General features: G+C 45.1%; 1 protein-coding gene across 1 annotated transcript in view; it reads right to left on the bottom strand.

Annotated features, from left to right (window-relative positions):
* The window catches only part of GABBR2 (gamma-aminobutyric acid type B receptor subunit 2), a 272,614-nt gene that overhangs the window by 180,167 nt on the left and 78,721 nt on the right, over window positions 1–13,726 (bottom strand). The window lies entirely within an intron of this gene.

The raw sequence follows: 13,726 nt of genomic DNA, 5'->3' as shown, positions 1-13,726 counted from the left end.
CTGGAACAAGGGCAGACACAACACTGCAGGGTACTGAGATGACATCTAATGTTCTTCCTCATTTTACATACAGGGAAACTGAGGCCAGAGGAGGGGAAAGAAGCTTCCGAGGTCCGCTAAACAACAACAACAAAAAAATCCTGTTGCAGTTGAGTCAATTCCAACTCAGCGTGACCCTATGGGACAGAGGAGAACTGTTCCATAGAGTTTCCAAGGAGCAGCCGGTGGATTCGAACTGCCGACGTTTTAGTTTTAGCAGCTGTAGCACCTAACCACTACGCCACCCAGGTTTCCTCCAAGGTCCCCTAGAGCTTCCCAATTAAGGGTCCAGGTTTCAGAGTCAAAGAGATCTTTGTTCAAGTTTCAGCTCCATCAACAAGCCTCAGGTGGCCTCAGGCAACTCCTTTCTCCATCTCAGCCTCAATTTCCTCATCTGCAAAATGGGAATAACTGTAGTATCTACTTTACAGGGTTGCGGGCAGGACTAAATGAGACAATTCTTATGAAGTGCTTGAAACAGCATACATAAAAAGTGCTCTGTAGGCGGTAGCTAGTATTATTATTTTACAATCTTCCCTGGCCCATTTTTTAAAATTGTAATAATATATATAAAATACAGCATTTGCCAATTTAACAGTTTTCACGTGTATCAATTAGTGACATCAATTACATTACTCATGCTGTGCAACCATCACCAGAATCAGTTGCCAAATCTTCCATCACTGTGAACAGAAACTCAATACTTCCTAAACAATGACTCCCTCTTCCCCTTCCCTCCCGCCGCTGGTAACTGCTAATGAACTTTGGTCTCTATACATTTGCCCTGGCCCATTTTTATTTCAGAGAAAAATCTGTGTTTGAAAGTGCTATAAATGGGATTACAGTCATTATCTAAATGCGGTTAATAGGTGTATACAGTACAACAGCTCCCGTCCTCTCATTTATTCATTCAACAAACATTTCCTGGGTGTCTGCCTGAGCATCTCTCCTAGGTCAGGGCAAGAGGCTTTTGGTTGCTTTCAGAGGGGCGGGGATCCAGGCTGGGCTTTGCCCCATATAGGATAGGCTGAAGGAGAATGTGCTTGTCGGCCACCAGGAGACCTGCTGAGCCAGGCCACGTTTCTGCTCTCCACCCGCCCCAATCCCTTCCTGCCTCCAAAGCAAGGCTGGGCCTTTCAGGTGGTACTCTTTTCCCTCTGCTCGACCCATGCTCTCCAGTGGACCTCAAGGCTGTTTGATGCATAAAAAAGAGAAACATGTCTTTAAAGATCAGTATTTAGCATCTTTCAAAATTGGAAAGTGCTGACTGGGAGGCCATTTTATTCATCGTGTACTTAGCAAAATAAAAAAGGCCTAGATTCTAAAATCATCTTTCGTTTGCAAGCAAGAATTGGGGGGAGGGGGAACTTACTCTGAAAGGACTTTAAAAGATCGTTAACAGAGCAGTTGGAGGAAGACAAGCCTTTGTCATCACCACGTCTGCAATGCTATAAAAAGTTCTAAGCTGTTTCCGTTCTGTGGACATGCTCCCAGGCACACTCCAGGATTTTTCTTTTAGCATTTCTGGCTGCTAACAGTAGTCATCCACACCCCCCTCCACCATCCCTCCTTTCTTTCTTTCTTCCATCCATCCATCTATCCATCCATCCAATATTTATTGAACATCTCCTTTCTGCTAAGCTTTCTGTTGCTGAACATGGTGTAGCAGAAAAAACAGTTCATTGGATTTTAGAATCAGAGAGACCCGTATTCAAATCCTGACCCCACCACTGACTAGCTGTATGACCTTGGGTCTTACTCTTCTTGAGCCTCAATTTCCTCATCTCTGAAACAGGAAAAGCTCCACATCAGCTCCCTATCTTTCTGCCCCTCCCCAAATGCTGGTGTTCCACAGGGTTCTGCCCTTGGCTCTTTGTTCTCATTGTTCTCCCTGGACAAACTCATTCACATCCCCAGGCACAACTCCCCTCTGTGTACTGTGGGCTCCCTAATCTCTCTACACAGCCCACACCTTTTTCCAGTTGCCCACTGAACACCTCCACTTGGACATCTCCCAGGCACTTCAAGCTCAACATGTCCCAAGCTGAACTCACCATCTTTCCCACAAGCCCATTCCTCCTCCTGTGTGTTCCATCTCTGAGAATGTATCACTAACCTCCCACTCACCCAAGTTGGAAACTTGGTAGCGATCTTAGATTCACTCCTCACCTTCACCTTGCACATCCAAGCAATAGCCAGGGTCTGCTGGTTGTCTGCTCACTAGCTCCCAAATCATCCCCACCTCTCCATCCCCACCGCCATCATTCCCTACTCCGTGAACGAAAACAGTCTCTCAACTGGAATCCTTGCCTTTAGTCCTGCTCTGTCCATTCCACTCTCCACAGAGCAGGTGACGTGATCATTTTAAGATTCAAATCTGATTGGGTAAAACCCTTCATGGCTCCCTATGGTTTCCGACCAAATTCTGAGCTCCTTAGTAGAACATTCAAAATTGTTTACCAACTGACTCCTGCTCACTTCTCTAATCACATTTCTCACCACCCCTCCACGGCAGTCAGAAGGAACTACCTGCCGTTCACTAAAACAAGTTTGCCTGCCATCCATCCATCCATCCATGCATCCATCCATCCGTCCATTCATCTTCTCACTATCTCCCCTCCATCTTTCTGTGAGCTCATCCTCTGTCCAGAACACCCATCCCCCAACCCCAGCCCTCTACCTGGATAACTGCTACTCATACCTTTCATGCCTTAGCTCAGGAAATTCCCCCGTCTAGAAGCCTTCTCTGTCCCATAAAGCTTGGTAGCCATGTCCTCCTCTGTGGGACCAGGGTACTCTGTGCTTCCCTCAGTCATGGCACTAGTCCATTTCCTTGTCTATCTTCTCCTCTAGCAGTGGGTAACGTGAGAGCAGGAACTATGTTTGGCTCATCTCTGGGCCCCCAGCTCCTGGCACAGGGCATGACATGTATGTCTGTTGAATGGATGAATAACTGACTGAATGCTGTGTAAAACACCAAGCACAATGCCTGGTCCACAGTAGATATTCAGTAGCTGGTAGCCATTATCATGGCTACACTAATACTCTGCTGGCCCTAGGGCCTAGGCACTGATTGGGCTCACTATGTCCATTTCTTGAAGCAAACCAAGGGACCCACATTTCATGGCTGACCACCTGGCCACCTGCTGACAAATAAATAACCAGCTTTGCCACTTGTGGACCATTTAGTGTCTTAGCTGCCATGACAACCAAGTTGCATGGATCACTTGGTTCTGTGCTCCCAGACTGTTAGGGTTGGAGGGGGCCCAAGAGATCACTGATTTAGTTAACCCCTTCCCAGAGAGGCAAAAGCTCTCCCCAAGGCTGCACAGCACCCCAGAACCAGAGTTCTTGCCTTAGGGCCTCCCCCACCATCAGAGGAGACTGGAGAAATGCCCTATCCAGAGCCAGGCTGTACTCGATGCAGGGTTGCTGTTCACACCCCCTCTGATTACAGGTGGTGAGTAAGAAGGGTCAAGATGGCACAAAGTCAGGGAGGGAAGAGGACCAGTTGCACCCAGTGGTGCTGGAACCTGGGGTCAGTGGTGGGGAGAGGGCAAAGGGAGATGCGGCTGGACTGGGGTCCTTATGGAGGCACCCTGCGAACAGTGTAAACCGTTTTCGGTGCTTCTCAAATTGGAGTATGTACATCCCCAGGGCATGAGGAGGTGTCCTGAGGATATGAAAAACATGTGTATATACCTAATTTTTTCTTGAAGCAATTTATTGGAAGGTTCAGGAGTGGATGGGAGGGGTTAGGATTAGGTAAATCTTAAAAGTTTTTATTATATGCACACTCTCACAAAAGTTCCAGGGTCACACTTTCCATGCTGCATAACTTGTATCATTTCAGGGAAGTCCAGAGAGTAGAAAGAGAAATGCTGTGTTAGCAGTCATCTCTACTTCTGGCCAAGCCCCCAACTCCTTGCCAGAGGTTGGAGGGCTTGGGGGTAGTTTAAGGAGTGCTGAGGGGGCGGACAGGAAGGGGAGCCATGGAAGTCTCTGAGGCCAAGAGAGACAGAACAAAGAAAACAAGGATGGTGGCAAATCCCAAGCCCTTCATGGACTCTGTGGGAGGGCTGGAGGCGGGTGGGGAGCAGCCTGGAGTGAAAGTAGATGGCCTGAGGTAGGCAAATGACAACTTCTTCCCAGGGTCCAGGAGGAGAACGCCTGTAGACTATATAAGGAGACCTATGTTCACACCCTCAGGAGGCCACCCCCCCACAGGAATGGGCAAAAATGGAAGGAAACAGCCATGAGGGGAGCGTGCTCAGCCCAAACCCAGACTCCACAGAATAGAAGCAGGACGTGTAGGCAGAAGACCCACTAAAGTCTCTCTGCAGAGGAGTCAGAGGATGCCCAAATCTGGGTAGGTGTCCCTTCCTCTTTCTTGGCCCACTCCTTGTATCTGTTGTCTGGAACTCCTTGGTCTCTGTGACTCTAAAGAGGATAAGTCACACACACACACTATATAGACATACATATATATATAAACACACACACTAATAATAATCAAATAAAAAGATGAAAAGAAAAAGTGATGTTTAAGAAGGATGAATCAATTGAAATAACTAGTGTGCAATCCCCAGTTCTCAAGGGATTCAAACACAGTAAAAATAAGTAACAATTATTGAGGTCTTTCTAGCTCTTGTGTTAATGGTCCATCAGCCCCACCTTAGCAGGCAGGTGCTATTACTATGTCCACTTTGGAAAGGGGTGAGCAAACTGAGACCCAGAGAATTAAGAAATTTTCCCAGGTGTAGCTGACACCTTCGTCCTGCCCATATCTCCTCTTCAGGCCAGGCACACCCATCCCTGTTGCAGGGAGGGTTGGCTGCTCACAGCTCAGCCTACTCTGGAGAATTGTCCTCTGCTGATAGGAGCCTTCTTATCCCAGGAGGCCATGCCTCCCCCAGCACCCTGCAGACATCAGCCAATGACCAATAATACAGGGGTGGAAAACTCTCCTCCCTTGCAGGAAGGTGGTACCAAAATGGTGCTCCAGAGATCCTGGCTAATCTCCAGCCAAGAAGGCATCCTGGCTAGCTCTCCCTGCCTTCTCCTGCTTCTCTCCCTTTCTCCTGAGAGTACCCCCTCAATACATAATTTTCATAAAAAATCTCAGGCTTTTCTTCTAGGGAACCTAGCCTAAGACATCAGGTAACACAGGTAGGAAGTGATGTCATCAGTCTCCACCCAAGATCATCACATATCATGGCCTCCCCGGCAGAGAAAGCAAACCCCACTAGGTGTGAGCAGCTGGAGCTCAGCCTCCAGCCTGCAGCAACAACTCAGGCAAAAAAGTGATACAGATTTTGAAGTGAAAGAACTTGAATGGCAGATGTCATCCAGAGTCATTAAAAAGCTGGTGTTCATTTAGAGGAGCAGGAAAGCAGAATGCTGGGAAAGTCAAGAGCCATTTTCCCACCTTCCCTGCAGCAGGAGGGTGGGTCCTGCAGCTGGGGGGTAGGGTCTTGCAGCCAGGAGGTGGGATGCTACAGCTGGGGGATAGGGTCCTGCAGCAGGCGGTGGGGTCCCACAGCTGGTGGGGGGGGGGTCCTGCAGTAGGAGGGTGGGGTCCTGCAGAAAGGGGGTGAGTCTTGCAGCAGGTGAGTGGGGTGGGGTCCTGCTAGGAAGATCATGGTGGACCATGGCACTAACCTCTGGGTTGCCTGGAGTCTCCTGGACCCAATCATCTGTCTCAGCCCACTTTCCACTGTGTCTCAGTTTCTCAGGTGGCTAGAACCACAGACCTACTCTACCTACCCCAGTGGGCTGTTGAAGAATCAAGTTAAACTTTGTGTCATGTTGTAGAAAAGGGTGAGAGAGGCTACGACCTCTAAGGTGACTGAGTTACTAGAGGCTGGCCATGACACGGTCTGGGAGGCAACCTCACCTGGGGCAGCCTCACCTGGGGCAGCGGGCACTGGTGAAGGCATCAGGGGCCAGCACACTCCTGCCCCCATTGTCTGGCCATGAGACTGGGGGATAAGCCCAAGAAGGTTAGCCTGGATGTTCTTCAAAGTCTCTCCCAGCTCTGATGGACGGATTCCACACCCAGAACGAGTACTCTCTTTTATGTAGCTAAAACTAGTCTTTCTTAGACTCTCTTTTTCCTACCAGAAATATGCCTAAAGGCAGAGAAGCCGGAAACATGTACCCTTAAGGAAGGGGGGGATGAAAAGTGGGAAGAGCCCATAGCAGCCCACTGGCAAATCATGACATTTCTTTAAAGGTTTTTATTTCATCTTAAAATTCATGTATATTTAGCATTCCAATAATATAACTATCTTTGTCTTAAGATAAAAATGATGCTTTTTCTTCCCCGACTCTGAACAAAAACTGGACGTCTGGGAAGATGTACTATGTCTATTCTGTAGCTTTGTGTTCCCTTGGGTTGCTTGTGTGAACTCCAGTTCCAGGCAGTCGGGTTGGGGTCCTGGCCTCTCTGTGTGTTTTGGGGGGCTCTCCCATGGAATGAAAGGGAGAACAGTCGTCAAGGCCATCTTTGTAGTCTTCCTGGGCTGGGCAGAATAATGGTCCCCAAAAGATGTCCTTGTCCTAGTCCCCAGAGCCTATGGGTATGTTAGGTTACATAGCAAGGGGGGATTAAGGTTGCTGATGGAATTGAGGTTGCTAGTTAACTGACCTTACAATAGGGAGAGTAGCCTGATTATCCAGGTGGGCCCAATGTAACACAAGGTCCTTAGAAGTGGAAGAGGGAGGCAGAAGAGTCAGTCTGAGGGCGATGCAGTGTGAGAAAGAGCTGACTGGCCATTGGTGGCTTGGAAGATGGGAGGGGGCCACCAGTCAAGGAATGCGGGAGGCCTCTAAACGAACAAAAAACAAAAAACAAACCTGTTGCCATCAAGTCGATTCCAACTCATAGTGACCCTATAGGACAGGGCAGAACTGCTCCATATTGTTTCCAAAGAGCAGCTGGTGGATTTGAATGGCTGACGTTTTGGTTAGCAGCCGTACCTCTTAAACACTGTGCCACCAGGGCTCCTCTAGAAGCTGGAAAAGGCAACAACAACAACAAAAAAAGATTCTCCCCTACAGCCTCCAGAAAGGATGCAATCCTGCCAAAACCTTGATTTTAGCCCATTGAGACCCATTTGAGACTTCTAACCTCTAGAACTGTGAGAGAATACATTTGTGTTGTTTTAAGCCACGCAGTTTGTGGTAATTTGTGATAGCAGCAATAGGAAATGAATGCACTTCCCTCTCTGGCAGGCCCTGACCCTAGAATAATTCTGCTGCCCTCCTCTTTCTGCTTGGGTTCTAGGACCTCTCTGTGGTTGATAACCATCCAGGTGACTTTTCTGGTCAAAGCTGTCCCCTCAATGTGATACATGAGGCATAAGAACGCCCACTTGTATTGGAGGAGAATTGGGCTATTTTGCCAATCACTCAAAAAGAAAGCTAAACATCCCTAAGAGTGGCAAGGGCATATTTTCTGCTTTATTAGGTTAGGAAGACTGGCTCAATGCAGAGGGTCTTTATGATGCCTCGCTTGAGCTCAAATGTTGCACAGGTGTAAAATAAGAATATGAGAGCCTTCTTGTTTAGCCTTGCATATTAATGATGGCCATTTCCTTCTCTCTTCACCACGTGTTATGGATTGAATTGTGTCTGCCAAAAAGATATGTTGAAGTCCTAACCCCTGGTACCTGTGAATGGACCTTGTTTGGAAATAGGGTCTTTGAAGATGTTATCAGTTAACACTGAGGTCATACAGAAGTAGGGTGGGTCCTAGTCTAATCCGAGCACTGTCCTGTAAAAGAGACACAGAAGGACAGACAGAGGGATGGCCATGTGATCATGAAGTTATGCTACCAAGGAATGCCTGGAGCTACCAGAAGCTGAGAGAGACAAGAAAGGATCTTTCTCTAGCACCTTCACAGAGAACATGGCCCTGACACCTCGAATTTGGTTTACTATCATCCAGAAGTATCAAACAATAAATTTCTGTCCAAATAAGCCACCCACTTTGTGGTACTTCGTTAGGGCAGCCCTAGGAAACTAATACACGCCACCCCCCCACAACCAAAGTACAGTCAGTATACAAGTTGCAAAGCTCCCTCGTTCCTGTTTTGTTGCAAAGAAGGCCCAGGAGAGAGAAGTCATTCTCTAGTTTTTGGTATATGGGTAACCAGGGCAATGTCCAGAGGCCATTCCTGCCCACTGAAGATGTGGGTAGGCGTGAAGCTGAGAGGCACGGGGGTTTAAGAGCCAGTCTGTGGAGCTAGGCTACTGGGTTGGAATCTCAGCTCAGCAACTTATAAGCCACGTGGTCTTGGGTATGTTATTAAACTTCCTTAAGCTTCAGTTTCTCCATCTGTAAAATGAGGATAATAATAGTACCTACCATGCAGAACGAGGTGCTGTAAATTTTTTTCTGTAAAGGGTCACATAGTAAATAGTTAAGGTTCATGGGCCACGCAACTACTCAATTCTGCTGTTGTAGCATGAAAGCAGCCAAAAACGATATATTAATCAAATGGGCACCGCTGTGTTTCAATATAACTTTACTTACAAAAACAGGTGACAAGCCAGATTTGGCTCACAGGCCGTAGTTTGCTCACTCCTATTGTAGAGTTAGGAAGCCTGGGTGGCACAAATGATTTACACTTGACTGCTAATCTAAAGGTTGGCAATTCAAACCACTCCGTGGCTCTGTGGAAGAAAGGTCTGGAGACTGCTTCCATCAGGATTACAGTCAAGAAAGCCCTATGGAGCAGTTCTACTCTGTAACATATGAGGTTGCTATGAGTCAGAATCGACTTGATGACAATGGGTTTGTTTTTTTCTTTTTGGTTTACTGTAAAGTGGTTGTGAGGAGTAAATGAGCTAATGAACCTGTGGGCACAAAGTGAGTGCTGAAAAGTGTCACCCATTGGCACTGAGGCAGAAGCCTGGGGTGAGGGCGGAAGAAGAGGCTCCGATATGACAGAAAGAGAGACAACTGGCTCAAGCCAGAAAATGTGGAAGTCGTACCATGCTTTCACGGCATTAACACAGGCGAGGCTCCTACCTCCTCTGGTAAATCCACTTGCAAAATGGAAGCTCTGTGGGAAACTGAGGCACAGAGGGCTCAAATGAATTGTTCACAATCTCTTGGCTTTGTTCATGTCCCAGAGCTTGAATTTTATAAGGCACTTTGTTATTATTTTAAGACGCTGATGAAAAGATAGGGCGTTCCGTGGTTTTTGTTTCTCCTTACATCCCACAATTTTATTACTTAGTCTTTTCTCTACTCCAGTGCTTCCAACATAAATAGTAACTACTGATTATTCACCCTCTGATGAGCCCAGCGCTCAGCATATAACGATCATCACGCAACTCTGCCTGGTGAGTGTTACGTCTTCCTTTCTACCAAGGAAGATGCTGAAGCAGGAACAGGAGTTGAACCCTGGGTCCACTTTGTTCTTTCTACCAAAGTATTCGACCCCACAGCATCTGGACTGAATTGAGGACACTGCCCCTCACATCTCAATTCCAGAAGTAAGGGTCTGTGGATGTTCCATAGTTGAATGTCACACACACACACACAAAAAAAATATATATATATACACACACACACACACACATATATATATATACACACACACAAAAAAAAATATATATGTATATATATATACGAACAAGGGGGTTAGGGGCTACTCTGGGGAAGGCAGATGACACAGTTGAAGTGAGCAGAGAAGGGAGTCTTGAAGCCAGGAGCTCTCATCCCTAGGCCCCAGTGCTTCAGCGCAGCAGCACCGTGGAAATACCCCAAGGACGGACTCTGTCTTGAACAGCTTCCCAGCCCAACATGGCACCTCTGTTTGGAATAGGCCTGAAGTGAGCTTAAAAGGCCTCAGGTCTTCATCACACAGAGATAGTTTTATTTCTTGACCTTCTTTATACGAATGTTGATACATATCTGTTTAATCAGCCTTATTAATTTCATAATTCAATTCCTCTATGTTCTTGCTTATTGTTTATCTGGGTGATTGGTCCAAGACTGAGTGAGTAATGTTATGTCTCCCAATACTATTGTGTTTCTATCAATTCTTCTTTGTGTTTTTAACAGGCTTTTCTTTCTATATTTCAGTGAAATGTAATTTAGAGCAATAATAGCCTATGAGTGTGTTATTCTCTGGGTGAATTGTACCCTTATCTATAAAAATGACTCTCCTTAATCCTGTTTAACGCCTTTCCTTGGATTCTCTTTGGTCTGATATAATACTCGAGTGCCTGCCTCAGTCTGGTTTGCTTGGCATACATTTGCCCAACCTTTTACCTTTCTGGGTCACTTTGTCTTATTATAAACAATCACCATTAGTTTTTAAAACACAATCTGAAAGTCTTTGTCTTTTAATAGTGAGTTTGACCTATTTGAAAGAGCCCTGGTGGTGCAGTGGTTAAGCATTCAGCTGCTAAATGAAAGGTCAGTAGTTTGAACCCACCAGCTGGTCTGCGGGAGAAAGATGTGGCAGTCTGCTTCCATCGACTCAATGGCAACAAGTTTTTGGGTTTTGGTTTGATGCATTTGAGTTTATGATCAGATCATTCTGTTTGGTGGGCAGTCATCTTTTTTTATGTTTTCTTTTTCTTTTTTTGATGTGGACTAGATTGTCTTTGTTTTTATATTCTTCCATGTTTCAGAAGCTTCAGATTCTGTTTGCATTATAGTATATTTACCATTAAGTTTCTCAAGGCATTCTTCAGCTTGTGTTTCTTGAATTATAAAACTCATGAGCAAAAGGGTCTCTTTCGAGTCACTTCCCTTTTTAAGATCAGGAGTTTAACACCTATTTTTCAATTCTTCCATTTCTTACCCGTTGTCATCGAGTCAATTCTGACTCATAGCAACCCTATAGGACAGAGCAGAACTGCCCCATAGGGCTTCCAAGGCTGTAATGGTAAATATACTATAATGAAAACAGAACCTGAAGCTTCTGAAACATCAAAGAAGATAAAAACAAAGAAAATCTAGTCCACATCAAAAACAAACAAAAAACCAGAAAGCATAAAAAAGATGATTGCCCACCAAATAGAATGATCTGACCATAAATTCAAACACATCAAACCAAAACCCAAAAACCCGTTGCCATTGAATTATCTCTGACTCATAGTGACCCTACAGGACAGAGTAGAACTGCCCCATAGGGTTTCCAAGGAGTGGCTGGTGGATTTGAATTGCCGACCTTTGGTTAGCAGCCATAGCTCTTAACTACTGTGCCACCACTTCTTAGGCACTGTTTAATTTAATTTGGACTTTTATATCTTACTTATTATTATTACAGTATCTATTTTTGTATTGTATACTTGCTTTCTAAAATAATTTTTGCATCTGTATGCACTTTTATAACAATTATTTTGACTCAGCTCTCTTTCTAGAGGTTCTGGTGGTGCCTGCTCAGCCGTTTCTATCATGACCTCAACTCTTAAGCTTGCTATTGCTCTCAGATGACTGATTTATGACTTCAAGGATTAACTGCAAGAAGGGCATGTGACTGGTACATCACCTAAGTCTCACACATGGAAGAATGTCTCTTGGTTGTTCCACTGTCTCTGGAATTTAATGCTGCAAAGAAGTCAGAGGATGTCCTGGTTTTTGTAACTTTGTGGGATATTTGTTTGTTTTCTTCTGGCCTCATAGGCATGTGAAAGCCGGACAATGAATAAGGAAGACCTAAGAAGAATCAATGCCTTTGAATTATGGTGTTGGCAGAAAAACCTGAATATACCACGGACTGCCAGAAGAACGAACAAACCTGTCTTGGAAGAAGTATAGCTAGAATGCTCCCTGGAAGCAAGGATGGCGGGACTTCATCTCATATACTTTGAACATATCAAGGGGGACTAGTCCCTGGAAAACAACATCATTCCTGATAAAGTAGAGGGTCAGCAAATAGAGGAAGACCCTCGACAAGGTGGACTGACACAGCAGCTGCAACAATGGGCAACAACGGGCTCAAGCATAACTATTAACAGGATGGCACAGGAGTGGGCAACCCTGTTGTACATAGGGTCGCTATGAGTCGGAATCAATTCGATGACACCCAACAAGATATTTATAAGACTTTCCCTCTTTATGCTTGTATCTCAAAACTTTTGCAAAGATGTGTCTAAGTATGGCTCTCTTTCACTGATTTTGCTAGAACATAGAAAGCCTGGCTAGGTTTCATACATATTAGGCTGAACCATATGAAATTGTTGATTTTGTAGTTTAAAAATGGTAAAACGTTGGCAACTCTGTATGGTTCAATCTAATAGATCTCTCTTGAGCCCACTTCTGCTTGTCTCCTGTTCTGTTTCTTTAATATGTTTTTTATTTGGGAATAGTTTTAGATTTATAGAGAAATTGCAAAGATAATACAGAAAGTTCCCACAAGCCCCGTACCCCGTTTCCCTATTACTAGCATCTTTTCCCCTATTTTTTTTTGTTTATTGTTGCAGTTTAAGTGAAAGTTTACATTTCAAGTTAGTCTCTTATACAAAAATTTATACATACATTATTATGTGACCCTAATTGCTCTCCCTATATGGTGACAGCACACTCCTCCTTTCCACCCCTGATTTTCCATGCCCATTCAACCAGCTCCTAACCCTCTCTGCCTTCTCATCTCACCTCCAGACTGAAGCTGCCCATTTACTCTCATGTATCTACTTGAGCTAAGAAGCACACTCTTCATGAGTATCATTTTATGTCCCATAGTCCAGTCCAATCCCTGTCTGAAGAGGTGGCCTCAGAAATTGTTTTAGTTCTGGGCTGATAGAGAATCCAGGGGCCATGCTTTCTGGGGTACCTCCAGTCTCAGTCAGACCATTAAGTCTGGTCTTCTTACTGGAATTTGAGTTCTGCATCCCACCTTTCTCCTGCTCCATCTGGGACTCTCTGTTTTGTTCCCTGTCAGGGCGGTCATTGGTGGTAGCCAGGCACCATCTATTTCTTCTGGTCTCGGGCTGATGAAGTCTCTGGTTTATGTGGCCCTTTCTATCTCTTGGGCTAATGCTTTCCTTGTGTCTTTGGTGTTCTTCATCCTCCTTTACTCCAGGTGGTTGGGACCAATTGATGCATCTTATATGGCTGCTTTCAAGCTTTTAAGACCCCAGATACCACTCACCAAAGTAGGATGCAGAACATTTTCTTAATAAGCTTTGTTATGTCAATCGACCTAGATGTCCCCTGAAAGCATGGTCCCCAGAACCCTATCCCTGCTACTCTGTCCCTCGAATTGTTTGATTGTATTCAGGAAACTTCTTAGCTTTGCTTTAGTCCAGTTGTGCTGACTTCCCCTGTAGTGAGTGCCGTCCTTCCCTTCACCTAAGATAATTCTTATCTACTATCTAGTTAGTGAATAACACTCGCTCTCCCTCCCCAGCCTCGTAACCATCAAAGAATGTTTTCTTCTGTGTTTCAACCTTTTCTTGAGTTCTTATAATAGTGGTCTTATACAGTATTTGTCCTTCTGTGATTGACTAAATTCACTCAGCATAACGAGTTCCAGCTTCCTCCATGTTGTAAGATGTTTCACAGCTTCATCATTGTTCTTTATGGTTGTGTAGTAGTCCATTGTGTGGATATACCATGATTTGTTTATCCATTCTTCTGTTGATGGACATCTAGCTTGTTTCCATCTTTTTGCTATTGTGAACAGTGCTGCAGTGAACATGGGTGTGCATATATCTATTC

Source organism: Trichechus manatus, unplaced genomic scaffold (assembly GCF_000243295.1).
Source record: "Trichechus manatus latirostris isolate Lorelei unplaced genomic scaffold, TriManLat1.0 scaffold00016, whole genome shotgun sequence".
NCBI lineage: Eukaryota > Metazoa > Chordata > Mammalia > Sirenia > Trichechidae > Trichechus > Trichechus manatus.
This window is presented reverse-complemented; position numbering and strand designations above follow the sequence as displayed.